This window comes from Chelonia mydas, chromosome 13 (assembly GCF_015237465.2).
Source record: "Chelonia mydas isolate rCheMyd1 chromosome 13, rCheMyd1.pri.v2, whole genome shotgun sequence".
Taxonomy (NCBI): domain Eukaryota; kingdom Metazoa; phylum Chordata; order Testudines; family Cheloniidae; genus Chelonia; species Chelonia mydas.
The window spans coordinates 6,145,934-6,172,752 of NC_051253.2; the positions used below are offsets into that span (position 1 = coordinate 6,145,934).

Sequence of the window (26,819 nt, forward strand, 5' to 3'; positions counted from 1 at the left end):
CATGGATTCGCAGCTTTTCAGCAAAGAAAGGACCCTTGCCTCATCTAGTCTGACCTCCTTCATAACACGAGCCAGAGAAGTTCAACGTGCCCCAAGCAAAATCTGTTTGGGCTTTGTTTTATTTTATTCATGTGTATTTGTTTTATTTAGGGTCACTACTAATGGACCCGTCCATTATTATCGCCACACAAGCCAAGCTCTCCGTTAAACTGGCATTGGAATCTGGAGCTAATTGAGCACTTGGATTGCTCGGCTGGTTTCATAGGTCATTCCTGGATGACCTATGAAACCAGCTCCAGGGTTTAACCTGGTATCTGTTATGTAAAATCACGCACACTCAGAATTCTCCCCTCCACCCCGAGTCCTGAGAGAACAACCACATTATCTCTTTCACTGCTTGTGCCCATGTGCCTTTCCTAGTAAAAGGGGGAAGACTGGTAATTTCATTGGATTTCTACATATCAAAAAATTAGATCCAGTTCAAGCTGATTTTCTATTAAACCCTCTTGTAGCAGGCACATCCAGAGAGATGCACAGAAGTCAGCTAATTAAACTTTCAGCAGTTCACCTTGCCAAGAGTTTAATTAGCTAAGATGCTATCTTCTCTATATTTATCTTACGCATATCTTCCAAAGAGTTGGATTTACGTGTTATGAAATTCAGAGGGAGCAAAATCGTTCATGCCCATCTATGTAGATGCATTCAAAGAGCAGGGGTTTGTTGGTTTTCTTTTCATAAGTGGTTAAATATGCACAAAATCTGCAAGGTTTTAAATGCCCAACCCCTGTTGATTTTAATGGGAGTCACTCAGCTAATGCACCGCATACTTTAAAAACCTAAAGGAAGGGTGTGATGTAACTGTGTTTGCGTTTCCTCTATTCTGCTTCTATGTCACTCATTTTTGCTGGATTTTAGCTCTGGAGTGTAAACAAGTGTGATAAATGCTCTTTATCTCAATCCTCATCAGCTGCATTAGAAAGGCAAAAGTAACTAGAACTCATCCTTCCACATACGACAAAATCAGCCATGAGTGCAGTTCTCTCATGGATTTGTCTGAAATGTTAATTTGTCTCTCTCATTTAGGAGTGTGGGTCACAGATTACAATACAGAGGTGTGTGAGTGTTGGGCCAGGGACAGGCACAAATCATATCTATGTTTCTATTTCACACCCCCACCCTATTGCTGACTTCTTGGAGGTGGAAACACAAATCCTTGGAGTGAGCTTCTGTTCACAAGAACTCTGCAGAGCAAGAAATCAATAGCCCATTATTAGGCCGGTGTCTTTGGTTGCAGTGGATACATTGTGCCATGAAGATCAGTTTATAGGTTTGTCTTTGTATTCACTGAGCTCGCTGAAGTTCAAAGTAGTGCAACTGGCAATGGCATCCAGGCTGCATACTTGAAGACTTTCCCAGTTAGGAATAGGTTATGGTCAAGATTTTCAGAACTGCACGTTAAAATGTACACATACACATACACACACGCAATTGCATGCATGCACAGCTCAGAAGGCCCTAGCCATTGGCTGCATTCCTGCATTGCTGGCAGTAGAATCCGTGTAGCTTGGTTGTGCAAGGAACCAGAATTTAAGGGGGGAGTGGGGGCGATGGGGTGTGTACCACGACTCTGCAGCAGTGCTCCAGGGATGGGCAGGAACTAGACATTCAGTATTATGAAGACCTTCTGTTGTTAATTTCCAAGGCCTACATCACATAACTTAGGCTGGTACACTATTCCTCTTTGTTCTACCCCCCCACCCCACCGCTCCAAGGGCAGTGATCTTGGGCTCTAGGCATCTTTGCCATACATTAAAACAAATCCCATTAAAGAGGCTGAAGCAGCAGCCTGCTCCTTTCCCCAAACCGGAAAATATTAAAACAAAGAGAGAATCAAAACCCATCCAGTCCCCCCATTATCACAAACACCAGCCCTCATCACAAGGCCTCCCTCCCCAGAAACATGGGAGAAGAGAGAGGCCTGGGGAGAGCTCTGAAAGACAACAGCTTTCAGGTTAACTGGGCAGGGGAGTCGGTTCCAAAGCTGAGGGCCTCTTGCAGAGAATGCCTGGCCGGCCGCGCTCTCTTGATTATACAAAGGGGGGTGCAGCCCCGGCTTGCCTGCTAACCATGCCTGAGGCAGTCTTGCACGGGGGAGAGAGTCAGATTTTTAACAAAGCAGAACCTAATCCAATCAGGGTTCTATAGGTTAAAAATTGATGCCTTAAAGTCCACTTGGGAATAAGAGGCAGCCAGTGCAGATCTCAGAGCATAGATGCCATGTGCTCTTGGTGAAGAGCATCTGACCATCTGCCAAGCAGGCCACCCCATCGTGCACTCATCTCAAGTCGCAGGTTGACTTAAGCCCCATGTAGAGTCCCTCTGTTGGACAACTCCAGACAAGCTCAGTAGCATAACAGGGAAGATTCCTTTCAACTCATCTGGTTGTGGAGATAGTCAGGCCGAACATTTGCCTAGGTGTTTGGCCCTTAGTGAATAATGAGAACAAGACACTGGCAAATCCTTCTTCTTTTGGCCTTGGTTTTAATTTATCTTGTCTCTTCGCCAGGCTCATTCTCTCTCGCTGGCACAGGAAGTCATGTGTGAGTGAAATCTTGGGAACTGTCCTTAGGAGGGGGAAAATAAAAAGACAACCAGAAAGTCTGAATTAGTGAAAAGAAAAGGAGGACTTGTGGCACTTTAGAGACTAACAAATTTATTTGAGCATAAACTTTCGTGAGCTACAGCTCACTTCATTGGATGCTGTAACTCACAAAAGCTTAATGCTCAAATAAATTTGTTAGTCTCCAAGGTGCCACAAGTCCTCCTGTTCTTTTTGCGAATACAGACTAACACGGCTGCTACTCTGAAAACTGAATTAGTGAAGAGTGTACAAAGGAGCTTTGTAAGTCTAATGAGAGGTAATTAGAAATACTCAGAAGCAATCCATCAAAGCCTCGCTGGGTATTCATCATCCTTCCAGGGCCCATTCACAGGTATCCTCCAAGATGAATTGTGGTTTTTGTGGGCTTATTTTTGGATGCCCTGATATTTATTTTTTAAACTCCAACATTTTGCCAGGTTTGAATTTGAGAATGTTGTGCTATTTATAGATTTTTTTACCTGTTCTAGGACAAAAGGAAATAGCTTTCCTGAGGAGCTAAGTGAATAACTGACAACAGATAATTTATTAGACAAATTGGCCTCTTTTTCTACATGTGTAACATCTGCTCACTTATCACAATTTATTCCTGATGCAAATTGAGCGAACACAATTTGTTTTCACTTTATGGATCTATAGGGAATAGCTCACTGGGCATATTCAATGCTCAGTTGAACTGGCATGGTCTAGTGAACAGGACACTTGCCTGGGAATTAGGAGACCTAGGTTTTTTCTCTGCCACTGACCTGTCCTGTGACCTTGGGCAAGTTCACTTCACCTCTTTTGGACCTCTTGTTCCACTCTCATCCTGTCTGGCTTGTTTATTTAGAATGTGAGCTTTCTGAGGTTGGAGTTGTTTATCACTCTGTATATGTGCAGTTCTCAGCACAGTGGGGCGCCATTCTCAGCTGGACCCTCCAGGCACTTCTGAAATACAAATAATGATCAAAGAGGTATTCATAAACTAGGCTGTATTGCTTAGCTGTGGTTTGGCACATTATGTTGCTACCATTCCCTGATTTCATTCTAGTGGGCCTGGACGCACAAGACTCCTAGCCATAGCTATGGCATGTATTCATCCAGGTCCTATGTCTTCATTCTCAACAAAGCCAAACGTTTCTCTGCACTGATTGCAGTAAAGTCGACCAGACCAACTCCAGTGATTCCGTACCAGCTCCTCGCAGTTCTGGCTTTCACATTTCCCCACACCTCAGTATCCAAGCAAGTCTAGCAAGTTGTAATATTGGAAAGTGAGGGGCACTCTGCCATATTGATAAAATTATTGCTACGTGCTAATTGCAGATAAGAGCTTTATTATTTCTCTGCAATATGGCTCACCAGCTGGAGAGAGCCAAGGCTTAAAGACACAGACTCAAGACTCCTGCTGGTTTTTATTCTGCTTCCATCTGTGAAAGGGAACTAGGGGATAAGGCCTCAGTCTACACATTCACTGCTCACTCCCCACCCAACTCTGGGCCTGCAGAGCCTGCGGCTATGTCTACATTACAGATATCTGCCAGGGTGGTGCTGGTGGTTTTATTATAGTGGTCCAAAATGCAGCTTTGCCTATAGCTGCATCTTTACTAGGAGTGATTTGCCAGTGCTCTACCTACCCTGGTAGAGCACTCCTAGTGTAGACATGGCATGGGTGTGCCAGGCAGGTGAATAGACACGGTGGACCAATCCCCAAACGCAGCATGGAGCCCCATTATGATCTACTCAAGGAATCTGTCTCTTTCTGATACTTTGCTATCACTTGTAGGGCTTGTCATGCCAATGATGCCGTATTGATTGGATTCTGGCCTGGTCAACACTTACAAGTGAGGGATGTGAGTTTTTACTAACATAGCTATGCCAGTAAAAGCCTGGCCATGATACCAGTGTAGCCTTACGCCAGGTGAGGGAACCAAGAATAAGCACTTTTATACGGCTACAACTTTGTCCACACTAGCGGGTTTTGTCACTGTAACAATAACAGTATAACCGTACCAGCTAAACCCACCTAATGTAGACAAGGCCTCTGGGTTAAAGGAAATCCTAGGCTCCTTTGCGGAGGCTACCAATTGCAGTGGTGTTTAAATCCCACCCAGCTGTCACACAAGGTAGATTTGAACCAATAACCTATAGGTGAGAGCAGCTTCATATATTTTAAATCTAGAGGACTATCTACAGATATTTGAAGGGTGCAAATACCAAAGAAGGAGAGGAATTGACTAACGTGTTACATGGGGAGAACAACTGGAATTAATGGGATGAAATTAAGAAAGAAAGAAAGATTAGGCTGAAGAGCAAGAAAAATATCCTGACCGTGACATCTATTAGAGTGTAGAAGAGTCTCCTAGCACATGAGAGGAATGTGGTTAGTGGACAGGGCCCTGGACTCTGATCCAGTAAACCTGCGTTCGGTTCCCGTCTTTACCACTGATCTGTTGATTAGCCTTGTCAAGTCACTTCTCTCTGTGCCTCTATTTCCCCTTACACCCTTTGTCAATCTAGACTATAAACTCTGAGGTGGGAGCTGTCTATTGCAATGTGTTTGTACAGCACCTAGCACGGTAGGGCCTCGAGCTGCTACCTTAATATAAATAATAAGGAGAAGTAGGGGCAGCCCCAGGGCTTGAGCTATTTAGAACTAAACATAGGGTAAAACTTTCAGAATCGCCTGAGTGACTTAGGAGCCTAAATCCTGTTGATTTGCAGTGAGACTTAGGGCTTGTCTACACGGTGGGGTAATATGCTCTTTGGGGATATGATTTTTAAAGCACACGAATAATGTTGCACATTAATTGGTCCTTGCAAACCTGGGATAGTACTTGCAGGGGAAGAGGTGGTGCTTCACCCCAGAACAGCCTTCAGATTGCTTCTGCACCGCCAGTTCGAGGTGTCTCTCGGCTTTTATTGGCAGCCCAGGATGCTAGGAGACCCGGATCCTAACCCTACAGAGGAGCAAGTGTTTTCTGTAACTGCCGTTAAATGGCAAATTTGTTAAAACAGTCCATGCCTGACAAATCAAGGACGGTTTTCTTCGTGTATCATCATCACAGCTTGGGTTGTTCCTTATGCTGACAGCAATGATTGCTAATGCACCGGCCAGCATCGCTGTGAAGGTTGGGGGAAGGGTGGGGAACCCTGAGGTTACACTGTCTTTTAGAAGGAAGAGAGAAAGTAAGCAAGGGAATGCTTGCCTGATTACTAATCCATTATTCAGCTTCCTCCTCTAGCTCAGTTCAGAGAGAGAGGGAGAGAGAGAGAGAGAAAAGACGTTTTGCATTTCTTGGCTGGACGGTTGACGTGGATGACATCTGACGTACTGGAAAGATGTTAGAGAGACAAGACAGGGGAGGTAATATCCTTCATTAGACCAACTTATTTTCCCAGGTTGTGTGCTTGTTTATGAAGCAATGTAGGCATCCTAGCCCCTTCATTTATTCCCGGGGAAGAATCTCAGTCAGTTTTCTTGTTAAAGTAGAAAATGGGCTACCCCGCTTTTGGAAAAGGAGTGATCTATTCCCTGCTCTGCTGCTAACTCACTGTGTGACCTTGATTAATGATTATTATGACTTATTAATGTCAACATGCAGAAATGGTGGGTCACTTATTTGACCAACATCAGATTATTAATGGCCAGGATGAGATCTATGAAAGGACAGATTATCTCACATCTGTCGGTTGCAGGGTTCTTCTTCTGAATCCTGGTTTACAAGGACCTTGGGTCTGATCAAGTCTGACAGTTCTCCTGTCCCTGTGACCACTCACCTCCTATCTGAACCAGGAACGATGTGCGAGGGTCGTGGTTGTTCTTACCCGTTGGATTGCCCTTTCCTCACTACTGAGTTTGACTTCAAAAGCTGTCTTGAAGGACTATGACTGTCGTTTCAAAGGAGTTTCAGAGTTCTAAAGAGAACACATGGACTATGCTGTTCCTCAAGGAGACTTCCTTAGCGAACGTTTCTGAGAACGAAATAAGCCTGTGAGAACTGCTACATGCAAGCACATACACACCTCCCCGTATCCTGTAGACCTGATCCTGAAGAACACTATCTATTCTAGCGGCCAGTGCTCAGGGCCAGTAGTTCAGCAGCCTTTGTGACAAAGATCTTTGGAAAGCACGTTTCCATCACCCCCAGTGGACTCCTTACACAAATGATTTCCTTTTGGCCTCCCATTAGGTCAGTGCTGACTGTTTAAATACAGGTTCCGCAGCCACACTATGGTCCTGGCAGATGCTTCCTCCTCTTGGCCTGTAGCAAAGATTGCAAAGGCCACAGCTGGGGCAATGAATGTCTTCCCTTGTTGATTCAGCCCACGCAGAATGCGGGAGAGGGGTATGCATCTCTGTGGGTGCAGTTGGAAAACTGAGCTTTCAGGCAGTGAATGGGATTGGAGTGTATTCCTTATTCCCCGACTCTCAGGAGCTCAAAGTCCTACCTAGTCCCATTGCCCTAAGAGGCAGGAGTGGGGAGGGAGGTTTAAATAATCTCCACGCTGAAATCTAATCTGATCCACCAGCAAAATCCAAGGGCAGATTCTGCTGCTACAGAATACTGACCCCGGAGCAGTATTGGCGTTGAGTTGGAGGAAGCATTGAGGGCCTGCTTTTCAGCAGGGTGCAACAGGTGTAGGCGAGAGCAGTGTGTTGCTCAATATATTTAATCTGAATACATTTTAGAGTGTGATTCTTTGGGAGAAACGTGACCCACATAATATCTGCCAGTGGGCCCCCAGCAAACTCCACAGCTTCAGGATGGGATTGTGGCCCTTCTGTTCATTCTCAAACTGCTCTGGCACTTGGATAAAAAAAAAACCCCTTAACTCTGTGGCTTCAGCTCTATAATCTTGAAATAGATGGAGGACCACTCTATGAATGGCAAGCTGTGTCCAACCGAATCAACTGCTTCTCAGGGTAGGGGGAAGTGTTTGTATAGTAAGTGCATTAATGTCATATGGAGACACCGACACCTTTATTGCACTGCAGGTTCCCAGTAGCAGCATGCTACCCCAAGAGCCATGGTCTTGGATAAGCTTTTGCCTTCTCATACTCCAATAGGCATCAAAAGATTAAATGTACCAATTTCTGCTGAACGCGAAGAAAGTTTGCCCTGTGGGTATTGTCTCTAGCTATATGTGGGCGGTTTTGTTTGTTTTTTTCCCCATTGACTTCCATCAGAAAAACCTCAGAGTTTCATGAGAACTAGGCCAGGCATCCCCTGCATTTAGGTCTCTTTGCATTGAGTTAAGCCGTGAGTTTTTAATAGTGTTTTGAGTTTGCAGATATTGCACCTGAGAGTGACTCTCCCCCCTACCTCACCCTGACTCTAAATAACGAAGCACCATTTTGCATAATTGTTGGTAAGAAGCCCTAGAGTTGCCATCATAGACTGAAATGCTGGAGCCGCTCAAAAGAGGTGCTGTAATGGGGTGCACTTGCCTCTCGTGAGCACCCCCTTGGCCAAGTGTGTGTGCTTGCACTCTCTCTCTTATGTTGTCCCTGCTCTGGGATAGGGCAGTGCCCCAGGGCTCCTCCCTGGAGATAATGTCTTCACCTTCTTGGGCTTCCTGGCTTTAGCTCTCCAGCTGGGTCACTATAGTTCAGTTCCCCCTCTGGGGGCCTCACTGTCCAGGCCACTTCCCCCCAGTGGCTAATAAGGGATGAGACTGGGGGACCCGGGCTCTCCCACGACTCTGGGTCCCAGCCCAGGGACCCTGTAGATCTCAGCTGTCTGCAGTGTCCCTTGAACTATGTCACACGGCCTCTCTAATTCCCGGGGCCGCAGCCCTGCACCGTCTTCACCCTTACCCAGAGCCGGCCCATCCATAGGGCAGACTGGGGCAACTGGCCTGGGCCCCATGCTGTGGGAGGCCCCACACTTCAGGAGGACGTGGTGGGTCAATGTGGCCTGGGGGGCTAGCAGCAGACCTGGTGCCAGCAGCAGCGGTCAGGCCTGCACCCCGCATTCACCAGCCCAGGTGTTTATTTCTTTTTCTTGCCTGCCACCCCCTGGGTTCAGGCTCAGTCTCTGCGGCAGCGAGCAGCCCAGCCCCAGCTGGCTCCTGGTGTCACCTGCTGCCCCAGGGTCCTAGCGCCCCCCATAGCCACTAGTACCAGGGCAGCCTGCCCCTGCCCTTCCGCCTTGGACAGACCTTTCCCTTTTCCGGCAGGACCCTCCACCAGCACAGGGGGTCCCCTCACCCCTAGCACAGGTCAGGTGAGTGCCAGCTCGTAGTCTCCATCATCCCTCACCCATCGCCCAGCACTGGTGTCCCCTCAGTGCCCCACACCTCCCCTTTACTCTGCCCTCTCATGCCACCTTCAGGCCAGGGCCAGCCCTTATCACTCCCCTGCCTCAGGGTCCTCCTTGCCTATCAGCTCTCCAGCCTTGAGGTCTCCTGCCCCATAGAACAGGACCTGGGGTCTCACAATTCTGCTCTCTCCACCACCCACCAGGACTGGGGTCCTCCATCCATCTGCTTTTCCACCTCCCCTCCCCCAGAGAAAACAGATCTTAGAGCCCCTCCTCCATGCTGAAGGATCCTGGGGTCACCCAGCACCAGGGCACATATAGGCCCTCCAAGAGCCACCCACTTCCCAAGACATGGGCTCTCAGTCTTGTGAATGTGTAATTACAGTTAAAAAAAATTCTAGAGGGTAACAAGATCATATGCACCTCGGAAGTGAGTTTGCTGCAAAGAAGTCTAGGAAGGTGGATTTCAGAATGTAAGCAGCACAACACTGATCATGATTGGTGAGGTGTTTTCTTTTTATTATTATAGGAACTTCATTATAATTATAAAAAAAGAATATTATACAGCTGAGTGCCACCAATATTTAACCTGCAGCTGCCCTTGAAGTTCACTGTAAGCAGATTTCACCTGTATAAGAAATGTTTCGGGGGGGGGGCCCATACAGGCTGATTTGCCCCAGGCCCTGCACCCCACTAGGGACGGCCCTGCCCTTACCTCAGGGCCTTGTCCTAATGGAGTCCCAGCAACCAGCTCATGGCTTCTTCTCACTCTCCCCAGTTTTTGGCAGTGCTGCCCTATCCAGGATTCTGTAACTCCATCAGCCATCCACACTCCTACAACTCCAAGAAGGAACTGAACTCCCTCTGACCCTGCAGCTCTTCTTATACTAGGCTGCTGGGCCCTGATTGGCTGAGTCCCACACAGCCGCTCTAGGCAGCGTGGAGGATTCTCTCCACTGCTCTTTTTGGGGGGAAGGGTGTGGCAGGGTCATGAGGCCTCCAGCAGGAGGGCTCAGAGGGTCGGGTATACCCCATCACAGGTGTGTTCTCTGATTTCTATCTGCATTTAAACAGCCCCCCAGTGCTGCTGAGTTGCACTTAAGTGATGAAAACAGCCCCCAGCTCAAAAATATCTTTCGTGCCACCAAAGCCCTGACTTGTGCTTCCATATCACGTGTTGTTCAGGTTTGAGATATGTCTCCTGAAAATAAGGATCTCCCTGTTTACAGATGCAATGCAGAAATAATAATGAGAGGCGATCAAAGAGGGATTTGACGACTAGGTTGGTTTGAGCTAGTTTCTCACTCCAGGGCATTAAAGTGTGGATTTTCTGTGAAAATTCCCTCCATGTAACTGGCACTATGGGGCTGCAGTGTCTTATCCTTCTCTGGTCCCTGATGAAATGTGTTCAGTTTATAAATGGAATGTGATTTATTTTTTACTACCTGCCAATGCTGCAATCTCACTCTGGGTCCTGGCAGTTAAGCAGAGTTGTTTAATTCCTCATACACCATCACCATTAAGAAAGACTTTCTAGGCCACACATGTCCCTGTTTACATCTGTGTTAGCCCCCTTTAGCTTACCCCATTTCCACCCAAGAACAGACTTGCCTTGTCTACATTCAAAGTTACTAAGGTTTAACAAAAGGTGCGATTATAAGCCAATTTAATGTTAAACCAGTTCAATTTGTGGCTGATCCATTCACAGAAATGGCACCAATTTAACAAAATGGGTTTCCAGACCGAATTAGTAAAATCAGTATCACTTTCTTGTGTTGAAACACACTGATTTAAGAAAAGCGAAGATCCATGTAGGCTGATCTACACAGCAGGTTGAACCAGTTTAACTTCAGGTGTGTTTTTAAACCAATTTACTGTAAAACACTCTCTGAGCACACTCATATCAGTTTAAACCTGGTTTATGTTGATTTAAATTGCATGAGTAAATTTCCAAGCACAAACCAAACCAATATAACCCTATCTTAAACTGATACAAGTGTTTCTGCACCATGGTTTGTACCGGTTTAACTAATTTTAAGTTTAAACTGATTTTAGTTCAACTGCTGCTACTTCTGTGTGTAGACAGGACCTTAGATTACTTGGTTAAATTGGCAGAATTGTTCTATGAAAATCGACGAGCTCTCAGGGTAATGTTCAAAGACAATGGTGCTACACAAATGTTCATGAACACTTCCTTAAGGTTGCAGTGCACGGTTCATGCATGAGAAGGAAAAACCTGTACTTAGCTCTCAGATCCTCCCTTGTGTACATGCCTAAACTGTGAACCCCGTTGATCTAGAATGGATGAGACATACTAACCATATATCTTCACAGTGCTTTTTTTTTTTCTTTTCTTTTTTTTTTACAGTCACCTGCTTTAACCAGTAAGTGGTTTCTCATAGTTGCCAGCTAGATTCCGAGGATAAAGATGGTTGGATTAGCACAGAAATGTTGAGGTGTTTATGTAGACTGAACTGAACACTGGAATGTTTTGGGATTTGTTCATCACTAGGTGTTGCTATGGTTCCAGGACAGATTTTCTTGTTTCCTAGCGATGATTGTCTTTGAGTTGAACCGTAATTGGGCTCCTGATGGAAATATTCAGTCTGTCAGCCCTATGCCTGCTCAAATGGTATCTTTCACCAAATGAACTCTCCCCTCCTCTACCCCCATAGCTGATAGTTGCCTCAGGGAACATCATTTCATGCGGCTCAGCAATTTACACCTTGGTGAAATGCTTGGGATATTAGAATAACATCATTTCTGCATGGGACCTGATTTGATTTTTAATAAACTGCAGCGGTGGTATGGTAGGTATTTGAGAGTCACTGGTTGTATCAGAGCTGAGTATCAATGAACCCTCATTCGAATAGAAGATTGAATTCACTTTGGCCATGTTTACATCCCTTTCATGTTTGTGTTCCACAAATAATGATCAGTGATTTGACACAAATGCGCACAGAACAACTCATTTAAGGAAAGATTAACGAAATATTATTTAATTTATACTGATACTTTTAAAACCAGAGATAAAGAATAACTGGTTGAAAAACACCAGAAAAGTTTTGTGCTTTTGAAAATTTTTGACCAGCTCTAGCAAATAATGTTCTTCTAAATATAGCAATCCAGGCTGGAATGTGGTACATTTTGGGGAGCTGCAAACATTTTTACAAATGAGACTGTGACCTTCTGAATACTCATGAATAACAAATACAGCCTCATGGATAACAGCAGAGCAAACACGTTCTGTTTATTCATGAATCATTTTCTATTCAGCCAGCATTAGCAGGGGGTCCTGCACTCACTTTGAGTGAAAGAGATGAACCCAGTGTTGCCAACTCTTCTGATTATGCCCTGAGTCATGCAATATTTGGTGCTATTCTTAAAGTCCCAGCTGCTCAAGTGAATGTGAAAAGTTCTATTTAATTCTTTTTTAAAGTAAGTTTCTAGGCCTCAGGGTTGCAGAGGAAAGCTTGAAACAATGAAGAAAATGTATCCTAAAGGCTCAGAAGTTGAATAAAAAGAACCTCAGATGTATATATTTTTAAAATATCCCATGATTTAGGGGGCAGGGGTGTTTAAAGGCTTAGTATTGGTAATACTGTAAACGTTTGACCAAACAAGTTATGTTTTTCCATACACTATACATTCAGTCTGAATGATTTGATTCTGTATTAGGGACAACAAAAGAAAGAATTTTAAAAAAACCCCTCTGCCTTAGAGAGAGTAGGGTGTGTGTGTGTGTGTGTGTGTGTGTGTGTGTGTGTGTGTGTGTGTGTGTGTGTGTGTGTGTGTGTGTGTGTGTGTGTGTGTGTGTGTGTCTTATTTACAAGAAGCCACAGTAATGCTGAGAGGAAAATGGCATCTATTTCTTTGTGCAGCCAGCTTTTATAGCTATTTAAAGGCATCACAGCTTCATATCTAAATGAAACACAGGAGTTACAAATAAAAATAATTAGTAACATTTTTTAAAAGGTTGACTTGATTTTTCTCTGTCTGCTAGGAAACCCACATGCCAGACACAAATCTGCACAGCAAAAACATAATAAATGTATAAATCAGTTTGTATATTTTCCAGTCTGATTTTGGCTCAGTGTTGACCCTGAATAAAAATGTGATGATTGCTCTTTTCTAGTGTTGCTTGTTTTCAATTCAGTGATCCCTCTGCTGGTTATGCCTGTGAAAAGCAATCCCTTCCTAGAGCTGGGTGGGAACCCTTTGAAAATGTTTGAAATGTCAAAATGTTTCCTGTTCCACACTGGGACAAAAACAAAGACCTTTTGAAATTTTTCACAAAAAAAATGACAGATTCAGACCAGGGACTGAGACCTGGGTCCCTCACGTCTTAGCCAGTGGTTCTGTGCAGGGAAACGGGCGATCCATTTTAAAGTGGCAGGCATTTTTCTGACAGGTGCACACACACCCCTCCCGCCCCAGGGCCACAGCTCCCCTCTCAGGCCACTGGCTCGCTGTGCCACATTAAATTAACACTTCATTTATTTCGAAATATTTAATCATGTGAAAAAAATATCTGAGGGTGACAAAACTTCAGTGCCACTGGAGGCCTTGAGCCTCCATGGCCCTGGCATGAAATGTCTGAGGCAAGATGTGGCAGGAGGAAAATGCCGGGAGAGCTCAGTTCTGTCTCTCCCACACATAGACAAGTGGCTGCTTTGCAACAGATTAGGCCAAAGTTCTGAAATGAGACCAAGTGGCTGTGTGTGTCCAGTAAAACCAGCCTTTTGCTATAGGATGGCTCCCTTACAAGATGTTAAAGTGAGGCTACATAGCTTAACAAAAAGCAGGTGAAGGAATGACTTGATTGGAGTCTAAGTATCTATACAAGGGACAAATATTTAAGAACAGGTTCTTCAGTCTAGCACAGAAAGATCTAACACGATCCAATGGGTGGAAGTTGAAACTGGGCAAATTCAGACAGGAAAGAAGGTGTAAATTTGTAACAGTGGGAGTAATGAACCAGTGGAGCAATTTACAAAGAGGCATGGTAGATTCTCCATCACTGACAGTTTTTAAACCGAGATTGGATGTTTTTCTAAAAGCTCTGCCCTAGGAATTATTTTGGGGCAGATTTATGGGCTGTGTTATACAGGAGGTCAGACCAGATGACCACAGTGGTCCCTTCTGGCATTAGAATCTATGAACACCCGGTTGGTGCAATAGATTGTAAAAGGCATTCCCCACCCTCATTGGCTGTGTAGCAGATGGGTGCGATTTGAGGCAGGCTGGAAAGTTAAATGAAGTGTCTTTTAGGGGTGGTGGTGAAGAGTTGTACGGGAGGTAGGTGCTGCTGTGTGTCATCTCTGGCTGCCTCCTGCCTTCAGTTAACCCTCATGTGGCCATACATTGTTGTAACTGTTTATTTGTGGTAGCACCCCTTATGGGCCAGGTGCTTTCCGAACACTCAGGAAGGAGGATCCTTGCTACACAATCAAAGGACAAATAGACACACAATTAAGCAGATTTTGTGGGGAAAGGAACAGGAACACTCAACACCAGAAGCTCAGGATTAAGCTCCTCCCACTGCACCACCCAATCATTAACTGCCCTCCATTTGGCAAAAATGTATTTGTGTATCTCACTGATCAACTCATATCCCTAAAGGAAGTGGAGCGTTTAAAGACGATCACACCCCTTCATATATTCACCGACCAACTCTGGCTAAGATGGTTCTCTCTCAAGGTCGCTGTTGTGGACTGAGTCGCTGGCACTCAGACTGATTCCATTGCTATCCAAATTGGCTGCATTTGTTGCTGAGATGGCACAAACCAGTCTATCCCATGCAGGGTGGTGCTGGCTTTTTCTTTGTTGTATGGTGTACTCGTAAGCACTGGTTCATCTTCCTGTACCCATGGACTCCCTCCTGTAAATGGTGACTTGATCTTGGTACATACCATTCTCAACTCTTCCCTTCCCGGCTTGCTTTTTCCCCTTCACGCTGATCAGAGTGTGAGAGAGAAAATATGAAACAGGCTGCTGTGCTGATAGCACAGATAAAAGTGGCTTAATGTCGTCAGGGTCTGATGAAGTGAGCTGGAGCTCACGAAAGCTTATGCTTAAATAAATTGGTTAGTCTCCAAGGTGCCACTAGTACCCCTTTTCTTTTTGCCAATACAGACTAACACGGCTGCTACTCTGAAACCTTTAACCAGGAAACTCACCTTCCCTATTCTCACTTGCCATGTATTCCTTTATTTCAAAAGGACTCCAGCCCCTTTGCAGTGTGAGGCCTCAGGGTCATTTAAATGGATAAATAAAGAGAAAAGTATAGAAGTATGAGCCAAGCATTCTATCTATGCCATGCAGCACAAGTTAGCTTCAAATGTTCAGCTAACCTCCACTGCTGCATCTACAAAATGTGTGGCTGGTTAAGTTTTGCACCCCTGCACCTATTTGACAATGCAAAAAGTTCTGTGCATGGACATTGGATTGTTAGATGAATAATTACCCAACTCTCATGTGCATATATCCATTGGTCTGTATAAAAACATGGTTGTGTATACAAACAGGTGTGCCCAGATATTGCAGGGCCTGTTTTAGCAATGGATTTAGTCACATGCTTGACTCCATCCCTGGTCCCAGATCCTGTGAAGACTTATTCATGTGCTTCACTTTATGCACTGTGGGTCCACTGAGCCAATGGGAGTTTTGCCATTGATTTCAAGGGCACCGGGATTTGACCATTTGAGTACTCCATTGAGATCAGTAGCATTACTCACAGTATGTAAAGTTAGGCACGTGCGTAAGTCTTTGCACAATCATGGCTCTATTCAGCAAATCATTTAATCTCTTGCTTAACTTTAATCATGCACTAAGATCTCCGTGACTTCACAGTCAATGCTTGAATGCGTTGCTGAATGGGGGCCTGGAAGCACAGCCCGCAGCGTTGCTAGGCTCTGTTGTAGCCTTTATTGTTGCCTTTTTATCCTGCACAAAATTATAATCAATTTCTCTGCTTTCAGGCAACTCTGTTAATCAACTTTTTATGATGATGATATTTTACGTGTTTTCATTATGCCATCATTTATTTATTGTTTGGCTGCTTTAGCTTGCTACCCCTGCACGGGCAGAGTTTTACATCCACAGAACTTGTATCCGCAAATATGAATTGCAGGAACGGATATAGCTACATCTTCTCTAGCTGGCTGATTTATTTTTTTCTTTCCTCCTGTAATACAACCTTGACCAAGAAGATTTTCGACTTGCAAATTCTCGATGGTGAGCAGTTTCCAAATAGACAGCAGGGATTATTGATCTTGCTCAACATAAACTGTACAGTTTGCTGCAGCACATAAATTAATCAGCTGCCCCATGACTGCGCTGAACTGCTTCCGCTGCGCCTCCACGAGAAATAATTAAAGGTCGCGTAAGCCCTGCTGCCAACAATGGTCTTTTTGTACAGCTCACTTGTCTGCTTGTAATTCTCTGTGGAGACAGCTCAGGGAGTCACTTTTCCTTTCTCTCCTGGTGCATGACGCCTGCACTCTGCAGGATGTGTGGAGTTCAATTGCTGATGCTCATGGTGGTGATGGTGGTTTTAAAAAGAGAAATAGAGGCGGTAAAGGGTACTGTATAGTGCATTTGTTGGCCTCCAGCCTTTGGGGACAGTATACAAAATAGAGTATACAAATGGCATTATGTTCTAAGGCAGTGGTGGGCAACCTGTGGTCCATCAGGGTAATCCGCTGGCGGAGTGTGAGACAGTTTGTTTACATTGACCATCCACGGGCAGGGCCGCCCGCAGCTCCCAGTGACCGCAGTTCACCATTTCCAGCCCATGGGAGCTGCGGGAAGTGGCGGCCAGCACATCCCTGAGGCCTGTGCTGCTTCCCACAGCTCCCATTGGCCGGGAATGGTGAACCGCGGCCACTGGGAGCTGTGGGCGGCCATGCCTGCGGACAGTCAATGTAAAGAAACTATCTTGCGGCCCGCCAGTGGATTACCCTGACAGGCTGCAGGTTGCCCACCACTGTTCTAAGGGCTTGTCTACACTTGAAACTCTACAGCTGTAGTGCTTCAGTGTAGACACTACTTATGCCAACATGAGTCACCGTGAACTGAGAGAAGAAAAGGAAAGAGAGAGAGAGAGAAAAGACTTTTAAAAGCAGGCTCGTGTCTCCGGGTTTTCATCCAGAAACTAAGGGGCATCTGTGACATACTGTACCTTGGGGGAGTGTCTTGTAACCCCCATATTCCTCATCCCAATATAACTGTGATATTGCATATAAAGCATGCCATGCGAGGTATCAGGGAAAAGGTTATGATCTGCTGAAAATAATTTTTTATCCATATATGTGTATCATTAATGCACATGAAGTTATGAGAATTGTGTTGTATGGTTGTCACTAAAACATGCTGTAAGTTGGGGAATCAGCCAGATATTAGCTCCCCAGAGACAACAGCAAGGAAAGTAACCAACACCCGGGTGAGGTGTCAAACAACCATCAACAGCCATTGTCCAGCAAGGGAGTTACAATTCAATGACTCACCTGCATAAGGCCACACCAGGGTAATTGCTCAACCTTGCCTGGGGACTCAGCAATGTCCAGCAGATATGCCTGGACTTGTGTATAAATGGACTAAGGGTATAAAACCGGACACAGGGGGCCAATGCTTCACCTTTCTCCTGCCCCCACCTATGCTGCAAGCAACAAGGACACCGAGAAGACTTAAGACTCCAACAGAGGAGACTGGCCCAGGTTTCAAGAGTAAAATCTGCGTACTATGAACTGCAATATCCAGTGGGGTGAGAAAAACTGCTTAATCTAGATGTTGCCCAGTCTAATAGGGTTGAGAGTTTAGACTGCATGCTTATATTTTCTTTAATTTTGGTAACTAACTCTGACTTTTTGCCTATCACTTATAATCACTTAAAATCTATCTTTTGTAGTCAATAAATTTGTTTAACGGTTTATCTTTACCAGTGAGTTTGCCTAAAGTGTTTGGTAAGGGTGCTTGCTCAGGTTTGCAAAGGCTGGTGTATATCTACTTTCCATTGATGAAGTGGTGAACCAATTAATAAATTTGCATGGCTCATCTTGAGCACTGCAAACCAGTATATTCCTGAGGTACAGTGCTGGGAGCTGGGGGGATTCAGCTGGTGTCTTTCTCTGTGTGATTCATGAGTGGCTCTGGGAGCATTCATGCACTCTAGCTGGGTGTGGGGCTCCACATGCAGTTGTACTGAGTGATAACAGCACCTGGAGGGGTTTGCTGCTGGTCACTGGCAAAGCATTGCAAGAGACAGCCCAAGCTGGAGAGTTAAGGGGGGCACTGCGGTCCCACAGTCGCAGGCTGCACTGCAGGAATACTGTCACAGCGTCCTTTTGGGAGAAAGCTGTCTGTGACACCCTGAATCACCTACAGTTAGGGGATGTGCTGGGAAGCTGTTAAAAGCCAAGAGGTGACTTGGCTGAGAAAAGAGATTTTTATCTAATATGGAAGTGTAAAGCCTGAGCTGGTGACTTTATGTTAATTTACCATGTAAGTTGTGTGTGTTTGCTCTCCCATACTGCTTTATCTTTGAGGCTGTGCTTTTTCTGCAAAATAAGCCTTTGGTTTATTTTTACCCCGAGCCGGGCTCTGTCGTGCAAACTGTGTCGCATATGAGGGCCAAAGTGAGTTGAGAGCTGGAGGGCTCGTTTCACATGTTACGGGGTTATGAACCAGAGGGGAAAAGTCCAAGTGGCTGAACTCAGGGAGGACGGATATGAGGCGACTTGGGCCTGAAAGGGCTGCTAATGTCACCCTGCAAGAAATAACTAGGTTGCTGGAAGCCAGCATGAGACCTTGTGTTTGTGGGCTGGCTACTTGTGTGAGGGTGAGGGATCCGAGCCATAGCAGCACCACATTAAGGCACCCCAAGGCTACAGGGCAGGTGGTGACAGAACCCTTGACTGGTCTGGGTGATCCCCAAAATATCACAGCATGGCTCAGTAGTGATCGTTCTTCTTGGTTAATGGGGCAGTAGTGTCAGGCTCTAAACGGAAAACCCCACACTCCTATGGGGAGCATGGTCCAAGCCCAAAAGGCCTTGTGGGTTTGGAGCTAAAACTAAGCAGGGGAAAATGGTTTAGAGAGGCTGCCTCGGGGAACATCATCAGCTTGTGGAACACCTTACGATATCAGTCAATCAAAGACACCTTTCTTTCAACCAGTGCCTGATCTAACACTGGGGTGAGTTGGGACCCTCTCTTATGCCAAAGAAAGAAAGAAAACTTGAATCAAAGTGAAATACATCAATGTATCTACACGCTATTTCTATTCACTATTGTTCATTTAACAGCTCTGGGCCACCTTCTTTTCTGTAGCAGCTGTAGGGGCACTGGGTGGCCCAGCCTGTGTCAGGGGCCAAATAGAGTTGCTCTAACTTGCAGTCCTGTTGCAATGTCCGTCCCCTATGGACCATTTCAAGAGTGCAGAATTACAGGGACACAGAACTACCTGAGCCATTTCCCCTCCCTTTATAGTGGCTTGTGGGCGCACGTGCATACACACACACACACAATTGCCTTTGGTTCTGAACAAATGATAACTGAGTAGTACAATTTAGGAGCCAGGTTCTGATGACGCTGACTCACATTGAATAGTACCTTAATCTGTGAGAAACCTCATTGAAAACAATGCAAGTATACGTACCGGAATCTGGTCCTGAGTATGGACCTATGTATTCAGAATGTGGAGAAATTTTCCTCTGAAGGCATGAGGAAGGTTGGGATTTTTAGGGGGAGATTTTCAAAGCAGAAAGGGCAGTTTCAGAAGCCAATGGGAATTAGGTACTTAATCATTTGTATTTTTGAAATTCTCCCCCTTAATCAAAGACCTTGAGATTCAGAATGCTGTGGGAGGAACAGATGGGAGATGGTTCTTCCTATGGGGCACTGAAATAACAGAAGCATATGTATGAATCAACAGGAAGCTGATTTAAGATCAAAGATGTCAATAACACAAGTTATGGGTACAGACAAACACACAAAGGGGAACCAGCTGCCAGCCTTCTTTTCTGTCAATAGATTTTCTTCTCCACTGCTTGAAAATTGGGAGTGAGGGAAAATAGTGCATTGGAATCAAATAAGAAGGTGATCTTGAGATTTCTGCACTGGGATTTGTGAAGCAAAGATCATAGCATCTACTAGCTATAAAACCAAGGCAGTAAGCTGTTTGGTATTGGCAAATGAAAGCCACAGGTGTCTGCAGAAGAACTTTTGCCCCATTGTGGGTAAGATTTCTGAGGATTCAGAGGGTGAGAAGAATTTCTACTTTCCATATATAAACTTGTCAAGTCTACAGAAAAATGAAGCTTTCTATTTATTTATTTATTTTTAGTTCCATTATTAGCAATGGGCACATCAATTCACAATACGAACGGAGCCAAACTCAAAACTTTAACCCATGCCTAAGTTTGTTTCTGGCTTGTGACAGCTCAGATAAGTCGATCACATCTTCTTCATGGTCATGCACATGAGCCCTTCTAAACTGCTGCATGGAACAGGGACCAACGTTCTAAAATCCTGTGAGAAAGTCTCTTCTTCCGGTATTTCCCACTCACTGGAAACAAGACTTGTCAGCCATCACCAGGCTTTGTTCTCCTGCCATTTCTGCCCCACATTTGTGTCTGGAGAGCTGCAGAAAAGCTTTGGGAAAAATCAGACTTTCAGGTGTTTATTTAGACCGAGCCACTGAATCCCGCATTTTGGAATTGACTGCCAGAGGCAAATGAGCTGCTAAAAAGTATCATTGTTTGTTCCTCAAGTAATATAGGAGCCCAGTGTCAAAGATGGCCAGCCAGTTGCCACCCTACTGCAGTAAAGGTTTGACACTCACAAGTTTCTGGCTGTTTAGCCAAGCAAAGTACTTCTGGTCATATTTTGAGCCCTGGCCTCTAATTCTTTTTTAGTTGATGTTTGCACAGTGTGCACTGATTGCACCCTCTAACGCCCATGTGAAATGGAGGTGTTTAGGGTACGTCGACACAGCCCGCAGCAGCAAGCCTCCCTGCTCTGGTCAAAGGACTCAGGCTTGCAGGGCTCACATCAGTGCTCTCAAAATAGCTGTGTAGACACTGCTTTGATGTTGCGGCTCAGGCTGGAGCTCCGGCTCTGAAGCTTAGGGAGGGGAGTCAAGCTGCGCTGGGAGGTTTGCTACCACGGACGGTGTAGACCAGGGATTGGCAACCTTTGGCATGTGGCCCATCAGGGAAAGCCGCTGGCGGGCCGGGATGGTTTGTTTACCTGCAGCGTCCGCAGGTTCGGCCGATTGCAGCTCCCACTGGCCGTGGTTCTTTTTGACCGGGTTTGATAAGGCAGTAAAACCATATCAGAGAGCTGGTTTGCATCATACTTGTCCCCTATCCTGGTTATAAAGGACTATATTGTAGCATAAATCATAACTTAACCATGTTGATGGGCGATAGTGAAGACTAGTGGTTAGGGCATTTGAAATGGGAGTCAGGGGTCCTCTGTTCTACTCCTGGCTCGGCCATTGACCTGCTACGTGCCGATGGGCAGGCCACTCTTCCTCCTCGTGCTGCTGTTCCCCCCCTCCCCCCAGCTCTTATCTGTTGAGACGGTGAGTTCATCAGATCAGGGACTCCCTCTCACTATGTGTAAATAGATGAGCTGGGCAGGGAACTCTCAGTGCGTCCCATGGAAGATTTGGAAATTTGGTTTTTTGTTCTGATTTGGAATGAAAATGACCATTGTGATAGCCTCGGCAAAATGGACCCAGGAGCTGGGAACCCTGGGAGCTCCAGCTGTTGAGGCGCTGCAGGCCCGGACTCACGCCCTGCCTTGTTTCCAGGGGAATTTCACTGAAATTGACGTGTCTCTGTGGAACCTTGCAATTTCAACTAATTGGCAGATTTCAACAACAACAAAATGTTCAGACCAGCTCTAGAAAGTATAGAACCGAGCGTGACCAGATGTCCAATATTAGGGGGTTTGTCTTCTATGGGGCCCTATTATTCCTTACCCCCATCCTGATTTTTCACCCTTGCTATCTTGTCACCCTAATAGCACCCAGCAAGAGGGTGGCTGGGCCCTTTGGGCTTACTGGAATACAAATAATGTTTCATAAACGCGCTTAAGGCTTGGGCTTTAACTTAGTTATGCAATATCGTTAAAGAACTGCCTACACTACAATTTGCAGTCAGGCTCCCTGGCAAGATTGTATTTGTAGTGTAGGTGGAGCCTGCGGCTAAGTACTGATTACCAGGGAGTGAAGATGATGGACTGTGTCAATCAATCAACTCCAGATTTCATCAGTGAATAAATTGGGCAGCATTTGCCCTTCGGTTGGGAAGGACACGCAATTTAGATCTACAAAGCCGAGCAATGAAACCAAAGATATCCTTGAAGAACAAACTTGTCTAGAGAGCTTCTGTTCTCTAATTTAAAATCCGTCAGCTTAGATCCCAGGGGAAGATAAAGCTGCCTCCCTTGTTCTCTCCCCCCCCCTTTTATAATAATATCTGGCATTTACAAATAAGACTTTGAGGTTTGTCTCATTTGTTATATTAAGCTTCTCGTAGCCTTAAAGATGGTTTGTGCCGTGTTGTGTAAAGTGGCTGCAGTGCAGGGAGGCATTCCGTCTCCTCCTGCTTCCCGGTGGCACTTGACCCCTGGAGAGCTGTAAATACAATGTGCCGATCTCAGAACTTTATTACAGGGCCTAATCCTGCAAGGTGCTGAGCACCCTTAATAATTTACCAGATTGTAAGGCAGAACAATAGGCGAATGCACTAGGGCCCCCACACTTAGATTCGAATCCTAATCAGCTCGCGGACAGAAGGGAGAGTTAGTGATCTTGCCCTAGTGTGGCCTGTATATTTATTCTCTCCACACATCTGTCACATATTTCATAATCGTTCACATGCTCCCAGGACTGGGCTGCATGGGCTGCTGTAGGTCAGGATTGTGGCACAGTGGCAGAGCTGCCTGGAAGAAGCCGGCGAGGACACCCGCTTGCACTGGGCATGGCTGAGAACCTTCACTGAGAGATGGTCAGTTTCACAAGTGCTGAAAGCATTATGTTAATAACATGATCATTGCAATGAAAACTGTACTGATAAGAAATAAAGAGAGGGGCAAATAATTTAGTGTGGCTATAACCTTGTCACAAGCACTCACACAAACACAAGCACAGAGATTAACTCCTCTACATTTTAAGACCCATGTCAATCCTTTTGTTCCTTTCCCCGAACTATCAGCCCTTCCCTTTCTTGCTGCAACAGGTGTCAATCTCTTGCTTGACAGCTGAGTGCTGTCCCACTACCCCAGTCACTTAGCTCAAAACATCCTCCCTGGTGTTTGTCCCTAAAAAGAGAGCAAGGTACAAAATATTTCAATCGTACTTTAACAAGCGGGAAAGGGCAGTGAAAACTAGACCTTTATCCGGAGGGTAAATGATCTTTATCTTGACTGCTGCTGCTGGATCAGCTGAAAATTCTCCCTTATGCATCTTTCATTGCTGGCATGATGCTGGAGCGAAAGCAGCTTTGGAAGAAATTCAGTTCACACTCTTTGTGATCTCAAAGGGCACTGGCAGCTTCTTCTGGAAGCCAAGAATGAGATGGGCATAATTACAGCAATTATTAAAGGGAAATAATACGATGGAGCTCTATGGGCATGATGAGAAGATGATGACGATATATATAAAAAGCTTCAGTGCCTGTACAGTGGCATCCTATGAATGATCTCAGATGGAATTGGTGCCAGGCCGTCCTATTGCTGGATAGCTGACTATTATTCACCAATGACAACTTGGTTTCTCAAAGCAGACACTGAAATCTGTTGTTTTACAGCTGTGTTGCTGTCATTGTCCTTAGACACTGATCCTTGTAATGAAAATGTTTCAGTATATAATAAGGGATAAAAATGAAATGGATGAAATTCCAGCCACTCAGGGAAAAAAAATCACCATTCCTTAAAAAAGACAACACTCGTGAATATTATGCATTCTGAGTGGCTTAATCACATGTCATGTGAGTTTTCTAAGCCAGTGGTTTTCAAACTTTGTTCATTTGCAGACCTCTAACAAGTTTGAATGGCGGTGCAGACCCCTTGGAAATCTTAGACGTAGTCTGTGAACCCCAGGGGTCCGTGGACCAAAGGTTGAAAACCACTGTTCTAAGCCAGAACTACAGACAACACATTACTGATGCAAGGCTACATGATAAGAAGACACTTGCTCAAACCCACATCATCCTCCCCCAATTGTTAATATTTGCTTAGGGCACAGCCATAATCTCCTCATCCCTCCCACATGAGGTCAGTTCCCACTGGGGGTTAGGTACATTTGCCCCCTTCCTGGGAACCCGTGGACCAACTCTCTTCGGGGTTGTGCTGCATGGGTAGTCGTGGGCCTCAGGCTGAGTCAGGTCAGGGTAGGTTGGGGGTGGAGCTGGAAAGACCCACATGATCCCTTTCTTCCTCACCCACCCCTGCACACCAGGGACTGCCATGAACGTGCGCCGTGACCTTTGCTGCAGGAAAACACCCCCATCTATGGACCAGCACAGCCAGGGGGGGCACTGGTAGTGTGACGCCTTTGGCACGGCACTGTCAGGGAGCCCTAGGGCTCCTGCCTCCTGGGACTCACAGGGTTCAGGGCTGACCCCCAGCCCCACTCCCCCATCCCTTACAGAATGATGTGGGGGATGCTCCACAAGGGACTCCCCAGAGGTCTTCTGCTCCTCCCAGATCCCCTCCCCTGGGTATTTCCACAGGCCAAGGTGATCTGGCTCTTTGATTGTTCTCAGTTCTGCGTCAGGGAGCCCTCTCTGAAGTCAATGGCCATTCTTCTGGGTAAGGGCAGAGTGAAAACTGAGGAAGACAGTTAGGCTCTGGGCTCCACACTGGTGTTTCACCTTCCACTGGGCATAAATACCCAGCTGTTCTGGAGTAATAGAAATAAAGCCAAGTCATTTCAACACAGCTATTTTTATTTCTATACAAAAGCCTCTTCTGCTGGGAGCCCATCACCCTGGGACGATGTTTGATTCTATTGGGAATATCCTTCAAGATCCACCAATGCCTTGTGGCCACACAGAGAAATACTGGGCCAGATTCTCAGCTGGTGTAAATCAATGGCACTCTAGTGAGGTCAACAGTACTCTTCTGATTGACACCAGATGAGGAGTGGCACCCACTCTGCTTAGAAACCATTCTGCACCCACAGTCCACTCCCCTCATCACTTTCGTCTCCGCACATTTGCATGGAACGAGGATCTCCATCCCTTAAGTGTTGGTTTTGTTTCCTGCTGCTTATTCCTCACCTGAAGTCAGAATCCTGTGCTGGTGACAAAGCAGTCAGCTGCTGTGGAAGATAAATCTTCTTTGTCAGGAAAGAATGAAGGGAGCAAAAGAAAGAAAACCGGCTCTTTGGGGAAAAAGGCTTTGAACTCCAGGAGAATGTTTTCCAAACTTCCCTTGTGCGAAGTCCAAGTAAACAGACTTTGCATAGAGGGAATATTATTACTTGTGTAACACCAAAGATATGCACAATGCTTTACTAAATAGATACAGATGGAGGCCTTGCCCTGGAGAGCTCACAATGCAGGCTGAGATGAGAGCAGGAAACAACAGCAAAGCAGGGAACAGAAAAGCAGACACAATCAAATTGTGCAGTCCCTTGAGGGTTACATCGGAAGCCTGTGTGCATGTGTTTTGTTACTACATGAGATTATTGGGGCAGGGGGTTAAGCACCCGACTCTCCTAGACTTTCAGTGGGAGCGGGGAGCCTCTGCCCTTGGTGGCTTTGAAAATCCACCCCATAGTTGAGAAACTGCCTTCAAAAAGGAGGCTTGGAGAAGGGATTAGAAGAAGGAACCTGAGCAGGAGTATTCTGCGTTCTAAGCGCAGGTGGTTGTGTGGCATGGGGACATGCCTCTGACAGAACTGGGGAGCAGCTAGCACTTGGCCTGGGAGAATTCCCCCTGCCAACTCTATGAAACAGAACTGCAGCTCTTCCTTTTTGTTTGGTGTCTTCTGCCCCTCCAGGCCTGTAGGATCTCTCCCTAAGTAACCACAGCTACAGTGCTCATTGTTCTTGTAGGTGTTCTTTGTAGAGCGCTCACATGGTGCTTTCCAAGAGGAAAGCTGTACCAAAGGAGAACAACGATTGCAGGGCAACACAGTGCAGAAATGGAGTGACAAGTGGTCTTTATAACTAGACTTCATCTTCATCATAGAACAGGGTGGGCTGAAAGGGGCTTTCAGAAGGAGAAGTGTGAGGGAGCCTTGCCCATGCTAACATTGCTCCAGGCATGATGAAGGGCATGGAGCATGGCACAAAGGCAAGAGAGAGCAAGAGAGACACAGGGGCTCTCTCAGTGAGAGGATGTTTAGTGGAGACAGAGGGCAGAGATCCATAGATTCCAAGGCCAGGTCAATTATGATCCTCTAGTCTGACCTCCCATATAACAGACCACAGAACTGCCCCAAAATAATTCCGAGAGCAGATCTTTTAGAAAAAACATCCAATCTTCATTTAAAAATTGTCAGTGATGGAGAATCCGGCTGAAGACGTGAATGTAGACCAGGTCAAAAATTGCCATCAAAACTTTTTTTTAAAAAAATGGCATTTTTGACCCAAATGAAAATTTTCATAAACATTTTCTATTTTGATTGCTATTTTCTAGTGTTTCAATGAAAAGCCAGAAAACAAACCCCAGAAATTTAGGGGAATTTTTTTTCCTTTTCTGTGAAATTTTTTTTTTCTGATGAAATTTTCATTTTCCAGTTTCATTTTCAGTAAATTTCTGAGGGTTTTTTAAAAAGAACAGGAGGACTTGTGGCACCTCACAGACTAACAAATTTATTTGAGCATAAGCTTTCGTGAGCTACAGCTCACTTCATCGGATGCATTGAGCTGTAGCTCTCGAAAGCTTATGCTCAAATAA

The 26,819-nt window shown here is 45.5% G+C and overlaps 2 long non-coding RNA genes across 4 annotated transcripts; both read right to left on the reverse strand.

The window, feature by feature from the left end:
- Positions 1-367: 367 nt before the first annotated feature.
- Positions 368-9,736, reverse strand: LOC122462713. 3 transcript variants are annotated; one of them, XR_006285422.1, is made up of 5 exons: positions 9,617-9,736; positions 6,416-6,610; positions 5,461-5,595; positions 3,406-3,586; positions 368-2,624 (listed from the first exon to the last, which is right to left on the reverse strand). It is a non-coding gene; the product is annotated as an uncharacterized LOC122462713 (long non-coding RNA). The 3 variants fall into 3 exon arrangements; XR_006285423.1 differs by lacking the exon at positions 5,461-5,595; XR_006285421.1 differs by lacking the exon at positions 6,416-6,610 and having other exon boundaries at positions 9,617-9,727.
- A 10,467-nt stretch (positions 9,737-20,203) lies between these two features.
- On the reverse strand, positions 20,204-23,459 carry LOC122462707. Its single transcript, XR_006285409.1, has 2 exons — positions 23,304-23,459; positions 20,204-20,552 (listed from the first exon to the last, which is right to left on the reverse strand). It is a non-coding gene; the product is annotated as an uncharacterized LOC122462707 (long non-coding RNA).
- Between the last annotated feature and the right edge of the window lie 3,360 nt (positions 23,460-26,819).